Consider the following 17322-nt stretch of genomic DNA (forward strand, 5'->3'; position numbering starts at 1 on the left):
CTCTGTTGTCCCCTTCTCCTCCTGCCTTCAATCCTTCCTAGCATCAGGGTTTTTTTTCCAATGAGTCAGCTTTTCCCATCAAGTGGCCAAAGTATTGGAGCTTCAGCTTCAGCATCAGTCCTTCCAATAAATATTCACAGTTGATTTCCTTTAGGATTGACTGGTTTGATCTTGCTGTCCAAGGTCTCTTAAGAATCTTCTCCAGCACCACAGTTCAAAAGCATCAATTCTTCAGTGCTCAGCCTTCTTTATGGTCCAGCTCTCACATCCATACATGACTTCTGGAAAAACCGTAGCTTTGACTACATGGATCTGGCTTGTTTGTACTTTGGGGGCCTGCCGATCACAGCCATGGTGTCCTGACCAAGGAATGTGTAACCCCAGGTAGGGGGATCTGGGGTCTGTGTGAATCTCACTCGATCTGTGTGGATCAGAATCATGTGCAGAGGGAGACCATACACTCAAAGCCAAGAAAAAGGGAAGAATACATGTGAGCTTCACTTGACCTGTGTTTAGGAATTAATGCTTTACAGTATCATTTTACACAGGCCTGTGCCTATTCCCTCTTTACCCCTGCAAAATTCCCAGTCCATAGGGCTCCTGGAGACTCCTCAGGTGAGCTACCTGGTAATTATTCCAATTCAGCAGCACGAGCTTGGCAAGAAGGGAGCAGGTTTATCTGGGCAATTGATTGCAGAGCACATGGATCAGGCAAAAGGCCAATGGGCAGCAGGTGAGGTTGCTGCTGTGATCTCCTTCCAGTAGAGCGTCTGTACTCAGCAGAGACCAGACGTGCCTCTCGTCTTCCAGCCCAGCGTCTGGTGTGTTTTCACAATACCTCAGCAGGACAAAAAAGACGGAGGCTGTCAGCACCAAGGTAGTGTTTTCAAGTAGCTGTCTTTATCATGACAACTGTAAAACCAGTTAACATCACATAGAACTGAAGGGAAAAGAGGAGGACTTCTATGGGACAAGTGTGGGGGAAGGAGACTGACCCGATAGTTCTGTCTGCCAGGCCAGGAGATTACAGGAACTCACTCGTTTCCACTGAAGGGGCCCAACCAGCAGAGACCTGGTGTCCTAACCAAGGGTCTTGCCACCAAAGGTGTAGGGTCTGGGAGGGGGTGGTCACCCTGGAGACTGTGGACATGTGACCCCAGGTGCAGGGTCTGGAGGGGGTCACCCTGGAGACTGTGGATGTGTGACACCAGGTCCAGGGTCTGGGGGTGGTCACCCTGGAAACTGGACATGGGAGCCCAGTTTCAGGGGCTGGGGACTGTGTGGGTCTCACCCCATCCACATGGGCCGGGTCCTGTACCTGGAGACCCCATATGTGCTCTTGACATACATGTGCCTTGTCCCCTCTGAGATTTCCAACATCTGAATTGAGGATGTTGCCCTGATTAACCTGCAGTCCTACCTGCAGTCCTTTATTCTTCTCTTCATATTGTCATTTTCACATGAGGTCAGGCACCTTTGAGTGGGTCGCTGCTCTGCATTCTGCTGAGTGAAAGAAAACCTTTGGTGGTGTCATATATTAATATCATAGCATATCGTATATCTAACTCATAGGGTCACCACTGTCTGGCTTCCTCTAGACCGAGTTCATGGAATTTAATTTGTAATTTATTGTTATTTTATATTGGGGCAGAGTTTATTTCCAATGTTTTGTTTGTTTTAGGTGTCCATGTGTTACAGAAATCAGTACTCAAGAAACTAAGCACCATACTTGGGAGAGTTGGAAAACTCAGGTTTATTATGCCAGTGGACCCAGAGGAGTTAACACTCCAAGCTCTGAGCCCTGAACAAAGGGGTTACAGAGTTTTTATACACGGACAGGCATGATTAAGCGGGTTTGCAGGGGCTGGGCAATTGCAAAGAGCAGGACAAGGGTGAGGGAGATAAACTCCAGTTCCTAGTATTGTGAGTCCCCACTTTCTGAGACTATGTGACCTACGTGATCCAGACTTTGCAAGGAGAAGCTGAGTTAGAGTCAGAAGGAGCAGGAGGCTGTGTAAAATTTCAACTTTTCCTCTTCATTCCCCCCTCTTGATGCTTCTATCACTGGTTGTGGAAAGCATCATCTCGTGTTTTGGTAGGACATTCAGAGCCCCATCGTTTAGGGACTATATTGAGCTATTACCATTTGTAACCTTATGGATTTAATCCGAGAACTGGGTTATGAACTGGATAACAGCATTGAGGATACAAGGGCCAAACAAGAGGGCCGCAAAGAACATGAAGACAGGATCTGCTAAGGGGAGAAGCCACGATGCCAGTTCCAGGTATTGTTCTGATCACCCCAGGAACTTGCTACTTCCCCTCTCCTTTTCATGATGTGTTTCCTTAGCTGTTGGGCCCTGTCCCTGACTAGTCCTGATTGGTTTACATAAAAGCCTCGTTCTTTGTTCAAGAAGAGGCGGAGTCCTCCCCTTTCAGCTGACAGCAGGTCTAGCTCTCTCTTATTCTGCAAAACCACCTCAGCCAGAGAGTCTAGTTGGTCCTGTAAGGCCACTTAAGATTTGGCTACTCTCTCAATGGCCAGACCAACTAGTAAAGGTATAAACTGGATAGCTCTTGTTGACTGTGTGTGCCCTGCCAGAGGTACGGTGAGAGTGTGGTTGTTAGGGACAATATTCATCTGGGGAGTGAGGAAAGCTAAGGTGCGGATACCCATCCAATTGACTGGTAGACATAAGTAAGCATCTGTCCTGCAAACAAAGTAAAGGCCTTGATGGGGGTGGCACCATATTGTGTTTGTCAGAGGATGAGTGGACCACTCACCGTTTAAAGTTTGAATACATTTGTCCCTGGCTAAATTGCCTACAGGTTCAGTTCCTCCATCATTTGTAAAGCATTCTGGAGCCTTTTGAGTTAATTCAATTGTCCTTAAGACTGGCCCTTGTAAGGGAGAATCTATAGGAGTTCCCATGGCTATAGCATTATTTAATGGTACTGGTGTAGCTAAGTACCGCGGAGCTCCTAAGGATAAGCAAAGCCAGCAATCCCTGGCCAACTGGGGGTTGGTGTCTGGCCAACTGGGGGTTGGTGTCATTAAGAAGACAATGAGTAGTGTTGAGAACCTGGTACAAATGAGGGTCTAAGGGGGCATTAACTCTAACCTGGGTCATACTGCCAATAGGCAGAGCCTGATTTTCTTTTTTTTTTTAACTTTTTTTTTTATTTTGTTTTTTTTTATTTTTTATTTTTTTATTAGTTGGAGGCTAATTACTTCACAACATTTCAGTGGGTTTTGTCATACATTGATATGAATCAGCCATGGATTTACACATATTCCCCATCCCGATCCCCCCTCCCACCTCCCACTCCACCTGATTCCTCTGGGTCTTCCCAGTGCACCAGGCTGGAGCACTTGTCTCATGCATCCAACCTGGGCTGGTGATCTGTTTCACCATAGATAGTATACATGCTGTTCTTTTGAAATATCCCACCCTCACATTCTCCCACAGAGTTCAAAAGTCTGTTCTGTATTTCTGTGTCTCTTTTTCTGTTTTGCATATAGGGTTATCGTTACCATCTTTCTAAATTCCATATATATGTGTTAGTATGCTGTAATGTTCTTTATCTTTCTGGCTTACTTCACTCTGTATAATGGGCTCCAGTTTCATCCATCTCATTAGGACTGATTCAAATGAATTCTTTTTAATGGCTGAGTAATATTCCATTGGTGTATATGTACCACAGCCTTTTATCCCATTCATCTGCTGATGGGCATCTAGGTTGCTTCCATGTCCTGGCTATTATAAACAGTGCTTGCGATGAACATTGGGGTGCACGTGTCTCTTTCAGATCTGGTTTCCTCAGTGTGTATGCCCAGAGTGGGATTGCTGGTCATATGGCAGTTCTATTTCCAGTTTTTTAAGAACTCTCACACTGTTCTCCATAGCGGCTGTACTAGTTTGCATTCCCACCAACAGTGTAAGAGGGTTCCCTTTTCTCCACACCCTCTCCAGCATTTATTGCTTATAGACTTTTGGATAGCAGCCATCCTGACTGGCGTGTAATGGTACCTCATTGTGGTTTTGACTTGCATTTCTCTGATAGTGAGTGATGTTGAGCATCTTTTCATGTGTTTGTTAGCCATCTGTATGTCTTCTTTGGAGAAATGTCTGTTTAGTTCTTTGGCCCATTTTTTGATTGGGTCATTTATTTTTCTGGAATTGAGCTGCAGGAGTTGCTTGTATATTTTTGAGATTAATCCTTTGTCTGTTTCTTCATTTGCTATTATTTTCTCCCAATCTGAGGGCTGTCTTTTCACCTTACTTATAGTTTCCTTTGTAGTGCAAAAGCTTTTAAGTTTCATTAGGTCCCATTTGTTTAGTTTTGCTTTTATTTCCAATATTCTGGGAGGTGGGTCATAGAGGATCTTGCTGTGATTTATGTCTGAGAGTGTTTTGCCTATGTTCTCCTCTAGGAGTTTTATAGTTTCTGGTCTTACATTTAGATCTTTAATCCATTTTGAGTTTATTTTTGTGTATGGTGTAGAGCCTGATTTTTTAGGGCAAAGTTGGTCTGTGGTTTTGCTTGTCTGCATTATTGTCCCTATCCAGTAGGTTTTTCCATTTATTTGGCAGACAGACAACTGTTCTGGGTTGTAACATTGGTGTGGCATTTGGGGGTAGATGGAGGCACAGGGGCATGATGGCAATGCCCGGGGTTTGGATCCTCTGATGGGGTAAAGGTAGTGGCAGTGGGGGGCATAACTGGAAAACATTTTTGGCACCCAGGCCCCTGGATATACATCGCATGGTTATGAAGGCAGTAGGCGATCAGCCTATAGGATTGGCGATCTATACATTGTTCTCGCTGATGGTTAAGTAAGCGATTTTCCAAGGGTTGACCGTAATGTTGACAGGTGCATGATGGATAAGGAACAGCACCATCTGTTAGAGCAAGGGCACCCAAAGGCTGCGAAGCAGCCTGCACATAACAGGTGACTGAACGCCAGCAAGAGGTTTTCTCCCCGTCTTCGGGTTGTCACAGCTACAGCAACTGAGCCTGTCATGAAGGGGGGTCAGCTAGACTGGGACCGATTTAGTTAGCGGGGAGACTCGATCATGAGACATCTAATAAGAATGAGGCTTCTCACTACAGTGAGATAACAGACAGCTAACCACAGCTTCTGACCCAAATCCCAGTCCTGGAGTGCAACTGAGGCTAGTCCTGTGTGAAGAGCAGAGCAATAATACCAACAGGGACAGAGGCCAGGGTTGACAAGGAAAATCCACTGATATTTTGACAGCCGGGTCCTCAGGCTTTCGCTGTGCATTAACCAGTCAGCCGCCAGACTGTGGCTGGAGCAAGGCTGAGGAATCCTCAAGCTTCCGCCGTGCATTGATTAGTCAGCTTCTGGAGTGACTAGACCAGGGCTCGGCGTCTTTCACGGGTGAGGGCCATTGTTTTTGGAACCAGAGCTTGAGGGGATCTTGGGGGTCCCGAACTGCTTTCCAGGTGTCCTCATCGCAGGGAGCGGCTGCCTACTTGATTCTGGTGTGGTGGATCCAAGGGATGATGCCTGTAACTTTAACAGCAGAAGGGATTGCCAGGATGACCATGTGACAGCCTGTTCAAACTGGCTGAAGTGGTTCCTTTTTTCAATCTTTAACCCATACCTCATCTCTCAGCTGATAGGGATGAACCCACTTGTCCAAGGGAATGGGTGTCCTTTGTAAGGTTTCTTGGGCGATATAGTGGAAGACTTTTCTCAGGGCCTGGAGGTGTTGGGACATCTCCAGGTCAGCTAGTTTTTGGGGCTTTCCCTTGAGTTTTCCTATCACTGGGGGTGTTCTCCCATATAAGATCTCAAAGGGAGAATAGCCTGAGGACCTTGGGGTGGATCAGGCTCAGAGTGAGGCTAGGGGTAACAGGTCGACCCAAGATAACTCGGTCTCCTGGCAGAGTTTAGCTAATGTACTCTTGAGGGTCTGACTCATGCATTCAACTTTCCCTGAGCTCTGCGGCCTGTAAGTGGTGTGAAGCTTCCATTTGATTCCCAGTGTCCTGGATAAAGTTTGGATTATCTCAGACACAAAAGCTGGACCCTTGTCAGGCCCTTTGGAGAGAGACAGCCCATCTCTTGGGATTATGTCTCTTAGTAGGGCCTTGGCCACTTCTCCTGTCCATTCAGTGCATGTGGGGTAGGCTTCAACCCATCCCGAGGAGGTGCTGACTACCACAAGTAAACACTTATAGTGTTGATCTCAGTAAAGTCTTCTTCTAGACCTTCAAAGGAAAGTGTCCCTACTGTCTGCACCCCTGGGTTGGGTCTTGGTCCTTGGCTGGCGTTGTTTTGCACAAAAGTCACACATTTAGTGCTGATCTGGGTGCACAGGCTTGGGAGCATAGGAACAAAATAGTAGCAGCTCAGGAAGCTCTCTAGTGCAGTTTTTCCTAAATGAGTTGTCTCGTGATGTTGTTTTACCAGCTGGACTACTATACTGCTGGGGACGAGTCTTTGGTCTGGGAGCTTCCACCAGCCCGTCTTTTCTTTTATTCCTCCCTCATTTAGAGCCCATTGATCTTCTTCCTTGGTGTATCTCAGGGATGGAGGCAATTCTGGTATCAAGAGGACCTTAAAGATTGACTCGGGCCCACTGTGGGGCTCAGTAGGGTTGCCGCCTCCTTGGCTGCCTGGTCAGTGAACCAGTTTCCTTTGTTGATTGGATCAATTTCTCGTGATGGCCTTTACAATGGATGACTGCCACTTGAGAAGGCTTCCAGACTGCTTCTAACAGCTAAAGGATTTCTTTTCTGTTTTTAATCTCCTTTCCCCCTGTTGTCAATAGTCCCCTTTCTTTATGAATGGCTCCATGAACGTGTAAAGTAACAAAGGCATACCTTGAATCAGTATAGATGTTGACTCGTGTCCCTTCGGCATGCCTTAGCGCCTGGGCGAGTGCCCATAGCTCAGCCCGCTGCGCTGACCACTCTTGTGGCAAGGCCTCCGCCTTCACTTCCTCATCAGTTGTTGATATGGCAGAGCCTGCTTTGTGCTGCCCGGATGGATGAAACCGCTTCCGTCAGTGAACAGCTCCAGTTCTGGGTCCTGGAGGGGAATGTCCGTCAGGTCCAACCTGCTTGAGTAAATTTCATCTATGACCTCCTCACAGTTATGATCGGGTCCCACTTTCGCAGATAAAAAGGTGGCGGGGTTCAGCATCCGCACAGTCTCCAGCTGGACCCATGGGTTTTCACAAAGCAGTCCTTGATGGTGAATCATCCCGGAGCTGGTCAGCCGCTTATGCCCCTGGCTGTTCATCAAGGCAGTAACACCATGGAGAACCTTTACGTTTATATTTTGTCATAGAGTGAGCTTATCTGCTTCTCTGACCAAAACCACAGTGGCAGCTACTGCCTGGAGGCATGGCGGCCACCCCGCGGCCACTGGATCCCATCATTTGGACAGGTATGTGACCGGGTGCTGCCGTGGCCCAACTGTTTGTATGAGGACCCCCAGTGCGGTGTGATTTTTTTTTTTTCACGTACAAAGAGGTTAAAGTCCCGTGTCACATCTGGCAGCCCTAATGTTGGAGTGCTGGTCAAGAGTGTCTTTATCTCCTTGAAGGCCTTTTCCTGTTCAGCTCCCCACTCTAGGGGGTCCTTACCAGACCCTGCTGTGGCTTTAAACAAAGGCTTGGCAATTTCAGAGAAACCCGGTATCCAGATCCAGCAGAATCCAGCAGCCCGGAGGAACTCATGGACTTCTTTGTTGGTGTTCGGCCGAGGTATTGAACAGATGGATTGCTTCCTCTCATGTCCGAGTGCCCGATGCCCTTTTGAGATGACAGACCCCAGGTACTTGACCTCCTGTCTGCAGATCTGAGCCTTTTTCCATAACACCTTGTACCCCGTGGTGGAGAGTAGAGCCGACAGGGCTCTGGTGTCTCTCCAGCTGTCCCCGTGGGCAGGACTGGCTAGCAACAGGTCATCCACGTATTGGAGTAGGGTGCAGTTGAAGGTTTCTCCAGGAAAGGTGGCAAAGTCCATGGCCAGAGCTTCACCAAACAGGGTAGGTGAGTTTTTGAAGCCTTGTGGCAGTCGGGTCCAAGTCAGCTGTGTCTTTCTCCCAGTGTGTGTGTCTTCCCATTCAAAGGCAAAGAAGGGATGGCTGGCTGGTGACAGCCAGAGGCAGAAGAATGCTTCCTTGAGATCGAGGCAGGTGAACCAGTTTGCCTGAGCGGGTAAGAGACTCAGGAAGAGTGTAGGGATTTGGGACCACTGGATGGATGTTGATCACTGCACTGCTGACGGCGTGGAGGTCCTGGACAGGGCAGTAGTCATTCCCTCCAGACTTTTTGACTGGCAAGAGCAGAGTGTTCCAGGGATACTGACATTTGATTAGGATCTCAGCATCTCGTAGACACTGGATGTGGTCCCGAATTCCCAGGCGAGCCTCCCGTGGTACTGGATATATTGTTTCTGGCTCCTGGCCTGAGGTTCACTACAATGAGGGCATGGGTTTTGGCCAAGCCTGGGGGCCTCTTATCTGTCCAGACATCAGGGAATTTTTTTAGCAGTCTGGGGGGATTTATTTGTGTTGGTCCTTTAATGGGCCAAAACCTGGTGGTCTGGAATCAATGACAAGAAAGTAACAGAGAGAAAGAGGCTGATACCCTTGGTTTACGCGGAGAGCCAATAGAGCCCCATTCTCAGAGCTCACACTGCAGCATGTGGGCACCGGGCGCCCTCTCGAGGGGGTGAGGGCACAGTGCGCCTTCCTGAGAGCGTCTTAGAAGCCCGGGCAGGAAAGGGAGCTCAGCGGGCCTCCGTGCTCCAAGAAATTAGCCTGAAAGAGAGAGAGAGAAGGAAAGAAAGAAAGAAAGACACGGGGACCCAAGCTCTGATGGAGCAAAGGTGTTTTAATCAACATGGTGTGGGCATATATACTGTCTTACAAGGTAGTTATTCTCAGCAAAGATTAAAATTCCAGATATACAAAACATAAGATGATCCCTATCAAAAGAGAGTTGCAAACAATCACTTTTTACCGTATGGTTCATAAAAAGGAAGAGGGTACATATCACCGTAGTGAGAAATGCCTGGATTCCTCAGCCCTGGGAAAGGCATGCCTCTCCTCTTAATTCCTGAATATTCAGGAATTAATGAGGGCCAGAGGGTTCCTGAAAGATCCAAACCAGCACACAGGAAGCCTCTTGTTAAATGCTTCCTGACATATTTGTTCCCTCCCTGAGGAATAGAGATGCCATTCATCTTCCCTGGGCACCGTCATGGCCATCGTCAGAGCTGATTGGTTCCCCAGGGTGAGGCTCGCAGGCTTCCCAGGGGCAAAGGTGATTTGTGCCCCCAGCTTTGTCAGTAAGCCTCTACCCAGCAGGGGGATGGGGCATTCCAGTAAGTAGGGAAATTGATGAGTCCCCAGATGGCCCCCTAGCTGACACGAACAGGCTTTGCAAAATGAGCGGGCTGCCACGTCTCCTGTGGCCCCAATAGCTGCTGTTCAGCCTGTGAGGGGGCCACAGGTGTGGGTACCAGGGAGTGTTCGGCTCCGGTATCCACCACACAAGTCATTGATTGGCCACTACTTTCATCGTGACCGTGGGCTCCTGGGGACCCAGGATCAGGGAGCCTGGTCTTCCCTAGTCTGATTCTGCTCTGGCCAGGTGATAAGGTTTTGGACAGCCAGCTCAGGTTGGTACCTTTCTTTGCTGGGTGGCTGAACTTCTTCGACCCTGCAGACGTCCCTCTGTGATGACGGCACTCATTCCTCCAGTCTGGTCTCTCTGCAGTAGACACACTGGTCGTGGTGTGGTGGTGGTCTCTGCTTAGCTTCCCCTTTCCACGAAGGAACGGTCTGTCTCGCTGGATCTGAGCTCCTCAGTGCCGCTGCTGGCTGGGCTGATTTCTGTTTCATTTTTTTATCTGCTGTTCACTGGGTTTCACGGCCTTGGTTCACGACATCTTGCTTGCTGCCTCCAGGAGCTGTGTGGCATTCACCCCAGCAAAGCCTTCCAGCTTTTGGAGCTGTCGTTGGATGTCTGCAGAGGATTGAGCCACAAAGGCAGCGTTAATCATCCGTTGATTTTTGGGTTTCTCAGGGTTGAACGGGGTGTATATCCAGAACATTTCACATAGTCTTTCACAGAAACTAGTGGGAGTCTTATCTGGTTTTTGGATTGTTGTAATTTTGGACATATTGGTGGGCTTTTTGGCTCCCACTCGAAGTCCATATAGAAGGGCATCATGGTAGCGACTCAGGGTTTCTTGTCCTTCTCTGGTATTGAAATCCCAATTAGGTCTCATCTCTGACATAGCTTCTCGTACTCATCCTTCCACATCTAAGACCTCTGGGGGGTCTTGTCCTCGGAGCTGTTTTTGGGCTTCCATTGAGATGAGTTACCTTTCCTCAGTGGTGAAGAGAGACATAAGGAGCTGGCGACAGTCATCCCAGGTAGGCTGATCCGTGTGGAAAATGGACTCTAGGAGGTCAGTCATAGCCTGTGGCTTATTAGAGTACTCTGGGCCATGGTGTTTCCAGTTTAGGAGATCAGAAGTGCTGAAGGGCTGATAATAGAGGGTGGAGTGACCAGGCTGGACTAAGCCAGCCTCGTTCACTTGTTGAGGACCTTGAGTTTCTCGCAGTGGCACCTGACGGGCCATGGCCAGCTGGTTAGACTGGCTGAGCGGAGCCGCTTCCCTCCTGGCTCGGGGCTGGAGTCTTGCTCATGAGGTGGTGTGGGGGACACCAGGGGGGTGGGGATGGTAGACTGTCTGGCAATGGGTCCAGCACTGGCAGTGCCGGGGCTTGTGGAGTCAGGGGAACGTATGGCAGAGGCAGCAGTTGGTCTTCCACTGGATCTCCCTGGAATATAGGTTTTTTTCCCTTCTACTTTCTTTTTTCTGACTGTTTGGGCCCTGTCTGTTTGTGCAAAATCTTGCCCATGGGGGCAGTCTGTGCTATTAGAAATCCAGAGTCTATGTATGGAAACTGATCTGGAGGTCCTGGGGACCCAGTGAATACCTGGTGCACTGTTTGGACAGTGGGAATGTCAAGAGTGTCCTCTGGCAGCCATCCAACATCAGAGGATGGCCAACTGAGCTCACGTAAGTTATGAGGCTTCCTGGGGGTCATCTTGACTCTGTAATCTCCTGCAAAGCCCTTCTTAAATTTCTTTATCATGCAATATAAAACTGTCGGCTTAGAGGGACTTCTGGCTTAGGGAACTTCCATCCATGTTGACAAATGTAATCTACCTGGCAGGGTTTTGAGGAAAACCTAATCTCTTAGATGTCAGCTCAAGGAGTCAGTTGATAAAAGAATAACCAGTAACCAATAATTTTTCCCTCCCTGTGTACCCCGCCCTGAGTCAAACAAGGGTTTGCAGAGACAAGGGTGGGTGCCCTCTCAAAAGAGGAAACCATTCATGTGCCCTCTTGGCCACATCCCCTGGGGGAACTTGGGTGCCTCTTATCACTGGCAGATCAGTATAAACCCCTGATCTGGATCTGTCTCGCAGGGAGAGACTGGGTCCCCCAGAGGCAGACACCACCTTGAGTTGTATGAGGTCTCCACAGAACTGCAAGATAGGGCCCACTTGCACTCTGTAGCCACGAAGGCTGTGAAGCTACACAATCAAGCCTGAGGCGCAAGCGGATCAGGCCGCACACTCATTCACATTCATTTTTCATCCTCCTGGCTGCTCTCCAGAGGGAGATTTGTGACGCCTCTCAGCATTAGCAGGTCGGTATTACACCCCACACCTGGATCAGCCTTGCAGGGAGGGATCAAATCCCCCGGAGGCTGGCACCACCTTTCAGCCTTATGAGGTTGCCATGGAACCGCAGGTTTTGGACCCTCTCAGGCTCCATAGTCCGAGGACTGTGGAGCTCACTTTCACTTCCTTCAGTTAGGAATCATGCGTACACAACCACTCAGAGGTTATCATAATACCTCCTTCTTCCCGAGTCCCCAGTGCCCCTATCTGATGCCCCCCTTCCTGGGAGCTCCAAGGAGGTGGTCAGTCTCCTCCTCTACCCAGTGGGGTAGGACCTGACTTGGGGCTGGCCCTGGGGCCTTACCTGATCCCATGGCCATCCCTGGTGAGTGGTCCATCCCTCCAATGTGTCTGGTCGGGGCTCAGCTGTCTGGAGTCAGAACACCAGTCTAAAAGAGAACCTGGAATACCGTCCGGGGGCGCACCTGCTTGTTTGTCTCCAGGCTCCTCCGCTCTGGTGCGGCTGAGCCGCCAGTCCAGCAGCTCAAGGGGCCGGCGTGGTTGGAATCTCCCTCCAGAAATGTTGCAGAAACTGGTACTTGAGAAATGAAGCGCCACACTCCGAGAGCTGGAGAATCAGGCTTATTACCCCGTCGGGCCCGGAGGGGTTAACACTCCAAGCTCTGAGCCCCAAACAAAGGGTTGGTTACAGGGTTTTTATACACGGACAGGCATGATTAAGCAGGTTTGCAGAGGCTAGGCGATTGCAAAGAGCAGGGCATGGGTGAGGGAGATAAGCGCCAGTTCCTTGTGTTGTGAGTCCCCACTTTCTGAGACCACGTGACCTACGTGATCCAGACTTTGCAAGGAGCAAGCTGAGTTACACAGGCAGAAGGAGCAGGAGGTTATGTAAAATTTTAACTTTTCCTCTTCACATGAACTTGATTCAGTTATTCATAGATGTATATCTATTCTTTTTCTTCTTTCCCCTCATATATGTTATTATAGTTTATTCAGTAGAGCCTCCAGTTCTATTCAGTAGGTTATTTTTCATTATCAACTTGATATATATTAGTGTGTATATTTTCATCCCAAACTCTTGATTTATCTGTCCCTTCTAATTTTCCTTTGATAATCATAAGTTGATTTTTCTCAGTCTGTGAGTCTATTTTGTAAATTAGTTCACTGATAAGAACTTATAGATTCCACCTGTACATGATATCTTAGGATATTTGTCCTTTTCTCTCTGAAAAGTATTTATAGTATAATAATTTCTTGATATATCCAAGCTGCTGCCAGTATCATTATTTCATCCTGTTTAATGGCTGAGTAGCATTCCAGTGTATAGATGTACCACATAGTCTTCATTTTTCAGTCATTGGACATTTTCACGGATTCTGTGTCTTGGCTATTGTAAATAGTGCTGCCCTGAAAATCAAGGTGCACATGTCATTTTGAATGGTGATTTTTCTCTGCACCTAAGCTGAGGACTGGGATTGCAGGATCATATGATACCTCTATCTTCAGTGTTTCAAGGAAACTCTGTGCTGTTTTCCATCGTGACTTCACCATTTACATTTCCACCAAGACTGTGGGAGGCTTTTATTTCCTGTACATTCTCTGCAGTAATTATTCTTTGTAGATCTTTTCAATGATGGCCATGGTGACCAGTGTGAAGTGATCCCTCGTAGTTTTGTTTGGCATTGATTTAATAATTACTGATGTGGACTATCTTTCCATGTGCTTTTATTATTATTTTACATCTTGTGAGCACAACTTACCCCTTCAATCTGGTTTCCTGAAAGTTGGCCCTGTTTGGAATTTTTTCCGATGATTTACCTCAGGACATTTCTTGAGGGCAGGTGTCATTTACAGCCCTCTCGGACTTTTGACTATTATGAGCCCTTTAGCATCTGTTTTAAGGTGTATATACTGATCTGAACCAAGTAATTACTCCCTGTCCCTCCGCCTTTCTTTTTTGGTAAACTTGAGATTCTTTTCTAAGTCTAGGAGGCTGTTTCTCTTTTGTGAAGAAGTTTATTTGTGTCCACGTTTACATTCCACAGGCAGTAATATCCTATACTTGGCATTCTCTATCTCACTTCACTTAGTATGGTTCTCTCTAGTTGCTTCCTGTTAACTGGAAACGGCATTAACTCGTCCTCCTCCTTGTCTGCGTGGCATTGCACTGTGTGCATGCACCCCATCTTCTGTCTTCACTCATCGGTCCTTGGACACTTAAGTTGCTTCTGTGGCTTGGTTATCGTACCTAGTGCGGGCCATGATCGTTGGGTGCAGGTGTCTTTTTAAATTTTGCTTTCCTCTGGATCTACGCCTAGGTATGGGATTGCTGGGTCACTGGGTACCCAGTGACTTCCATGTTTAGTTTTTTAAGAACCTTCATAATGTTCTCCCTAGTGGTGTGCTGACTGACATTCCCACCTACAGTGTAGGAGAGTTCCCTTTTCTCCACACCGTCTACAGACTTTACTTTTGTATAGCTTCCAATGTGGCCATTCTGATCAATCTGAGGGGATACCTCATTGTACATTCGATTTGCCTTTCTCTAAGAACTAGTGATGCTGAGCATCATTTCATGTTCTTTATTGTCATCTCTATGACTTCTTTGGAGAAATGTGCATTTATTCTTTGGCTGATTTTTTATTGGGTTGTTTGTTTTTTGATATTGAGCTGTGCTAGTGGTTTGTATGTGTTGAAGAGAAACTCCCTATAGGTATCTTTGTTTGCAAGAAATTTTTTTCCTTTCTGAGGGTTATCTTTTTCTTTCACTGATGGTTTCCTTTGCTGTGCAGATGCTTTTAATGTTTATTAGGTCCCATTTGTTTATTTTTGTTTTATTTTCATGATTCTACAAGGTGGATCAAAAAAGAACTTGCTGCATTTAATGTTAAGGCATGTGCTCTTTTCCTCGAGAGTTTCATCTTTAATATATTTGGAATTTATTTTTGTGTATGGTGTTAGGAAGCATCCGAATTTCATTCTCATTTTCATTGCTAAGGAACCTGCCCAGGGTCCTCCACAGTGGCTGCTCCCAATTTCCATTCCCAGCATCAGTGTAGGAGGGTTCCCTTTGCTCTACACCCTCGCAGCATTTATTGCTTGTAGAGTTTCCATCTATGGCCATTCTGGCTGGTGTGAGGTTACACCTCCTTGAAGTTTTGATTTGCATTTCTCTCACATTTAGTGATGTTGACATCTTTACATGTGATTTTTTTAAACAGTGTGAGTTAAACTTATGCATTCAAATTGTCTTCTTGAACACCTGCTCTGTTTTTAATATTTTTCTGTTGCCATCCCCTAGGACATTTCTTTTTTGTTTGTTTGTTTTTTTCCATTTATTTTTATTAGTTGGAGGCTAATTACTTAACGATATTGTAGTGGTTTTTGCCATACATTGACATGAATCAGCCATGGATTTACACGTGTTCCCCATCCCGATCCCTCCTCCTGTCTCCCTCCCCATCCAATCCCTCTGGGTCTTCCCAGTGCACCAGCCCTGAGCACTTGTCTCATGCATCCAACCTGGGCTGGTGATCTATTTCACCCTTGATAGTATACTTGTTTCAATGCTGTTCTCTCTGAACATCCCACCCTTGCCTTCTCCCACAGAGTCCAAAAGTCTGTTCCGTACATCTGTGTCTCTTTTTCTGTTTTGCATATAGAGTTATCGTTACCATCTTTTTAAATTCCATATATATGCATTAGTATACTGTATTGGTCTTTATCTTTCTGGCTTACTTCACTCTGTATAATGGGCTCCAGTTTCATCCATCTCATTAGGACTGGTTCAAATGAATTCTTTTTAATGGCTGAGTAATATTCCATGGTGTATATGTACCACAGCTTCCTTATCCATTCGTCTGCTGATGGGCATCTAGGTTGCTTCCATGTCCTGGCTATTATAAACAGTGCTGCGATGAACATTGGGGTATACGTGTCTCTTTCAGATCTGGTTTCCTCAGTATGTATGCCCAGAAGTGGGATTGCTGGGTCATATGGCAGTTCTATTTCCAGTTTTTAAAGGAATCTCCACACTGTTCTCCATAGTGGCTGTATTTGTTTGCAATCCCACCAACAGTGTAAGAGGGTTCCCTTTTCTCCACACCCTCTCCAGCATTTGTTGCTTGTAGACTTTTGGATAGCAGCCATTCTGACTGGTGTGTAATGGTACCTCATTGAGGTTTTGATTTGCATTTCTCTGATAATGAGTGATGTTGAGCATCTTTTCATGTGTTTGTTAGCCATCTGTATGTCTTCTTTGGTGAAATGTCTGCTTAGATCTTTGGCCCAATTTTTGCTTGGGTCATTTATTTTTCTGGAATTGAGCTGCGGGAGTTGCTTGTATATTTTTGAGATTAATCCTTTGTCTGTTGCTTCATTTGCTATTATTTTTTCCCATTCTGAAGGCTGTCTTTTCACCTTGCTTATAGTTTCCTTTGTTGTGCAAAAGCTTTTAAGTTTCATTAGGTCCCATTTGTTTAGTTTTGCTTTTATTTCCAATATTCTGGGAGGTGGGTCATAGAGGATCTTGCTGTGATTTATGTCTGAGAGTGTTTTGCCTATGTTCTCCTCTGGGAGTTTTATAGTTTCTGGTCTTACATTTAGATCTTTAATCCATTTTGAGTTTATTTTTGTGTATGGTGTTAGAAAGTGTTCTAGTTTCATTCTTTTACAAGTGGTTGACCAGTTTTCCCAGCACCACTTGTTAAAGTGGTTGTCTTTTTTCCATTGTATATCCTTGCCTCCTTTGTCGAAGATAAGGTGTCCATAGGTTTGTGGATTTATCTCTGGGCTTTCTATTTTGTTCCATTGATCTATATTTCTGTCTTTGTGCCAGTACCATACTGTCTTGATGACTGTGGCTTTGTAGTAGAGTCTGAAGTCAGGCAGGTTGATTCCTCCAGTTCCATTCTTCTTTCTCAAGATTACTTTGGCTATTCGAGGTTTTTTGTATTTCCATACAAATTGTGAAATTATTTGTTCTAGTTCTGTGAAAAATACCGTTGCTAGCTTGATAGGGATTGCATTGAATCTATAGATTGCTTTGGGTAGTATAGTCATTTTCACAATATTGATTCTTCCAATCCATGAACACGGTATATTTCTCCATCTATTTATGTCCTCTTTGATTTCTTTCATCAGTGTTTTAAAGTTTTCTATGTATAGGTCTTTTATTTCTTTAGGTAGATATACTCCTAAGTATTTTATTCTTTTTGTTGCAATGGTGAATGGTATTGTTTCGTTAATTTCCCTTTCTGTTTTTTTTCATTGTTAGTGTATAGGAATGCAAGGGATTTCTGTGTGTTAATTTTATATCCTGCAACTTTAGTGTATTCATTGATTCACTCTAGTAATTTTCTGGTAGAGTCTTTAGGGTTTTATATGTAGAGGATCATGTCATCTGCAAACAGTGAGTTTCACGTCTTCCTTTCCTATCTGGATTCCTTTTATTTCTTTTTCTGCTCTGATTGCTGTGGTCAAAGCTTCCAAAACTATGTTGAATAGTAGTGGTAAGAGTGGGCACCCTGTCTTGTTCCTGATTTCAGGGGAAATGCTTTCAATTTTTCACCACTGAGGATAATGTTTGCTGTGGGTTTGTCATATATAG

At 46.1% G+C, this 17322-nt stretch overlaps 1 long non-coding RNA gene across 1 annotated transcript; it reads right to left on the reverse strand.

Annotated features, from left to right (window-relative positions):
• Nucleotides 1–265: 265 nt before the first annotated feature.
• On the reverse strand, nucleotides 266–15027 carry LOC122443025. The gene is made up of 3 exons (XR_006269877.1): nucleotides 12058–15027; nucleotides 1421–1500; nucleotides 266–838 (listed from the first exon to the last, which is right to left on the reverse strand). It is a non-coding gene; the product is annotated as an uncharacterized LOC122443025 (long non-coding RNA).
• Between the last annotated feature and the right edge of the window lie 2295 nt (nucleotides 15028–17322).

Source organism: Cervus canadensis, chromosome 6, assembly GCF_019320065.1.
Source record: "Cervus canadensis isolate Bull #8, Minnesota chromosome 6, ASM1932006v1, whole genome shotgun sequence".
Lineage (NCBI taxonomy): Eukaryota > Metazoa > Chordata > Mammalia > Artiodactyla > Cervidae > Cervus > Cervus canadensis.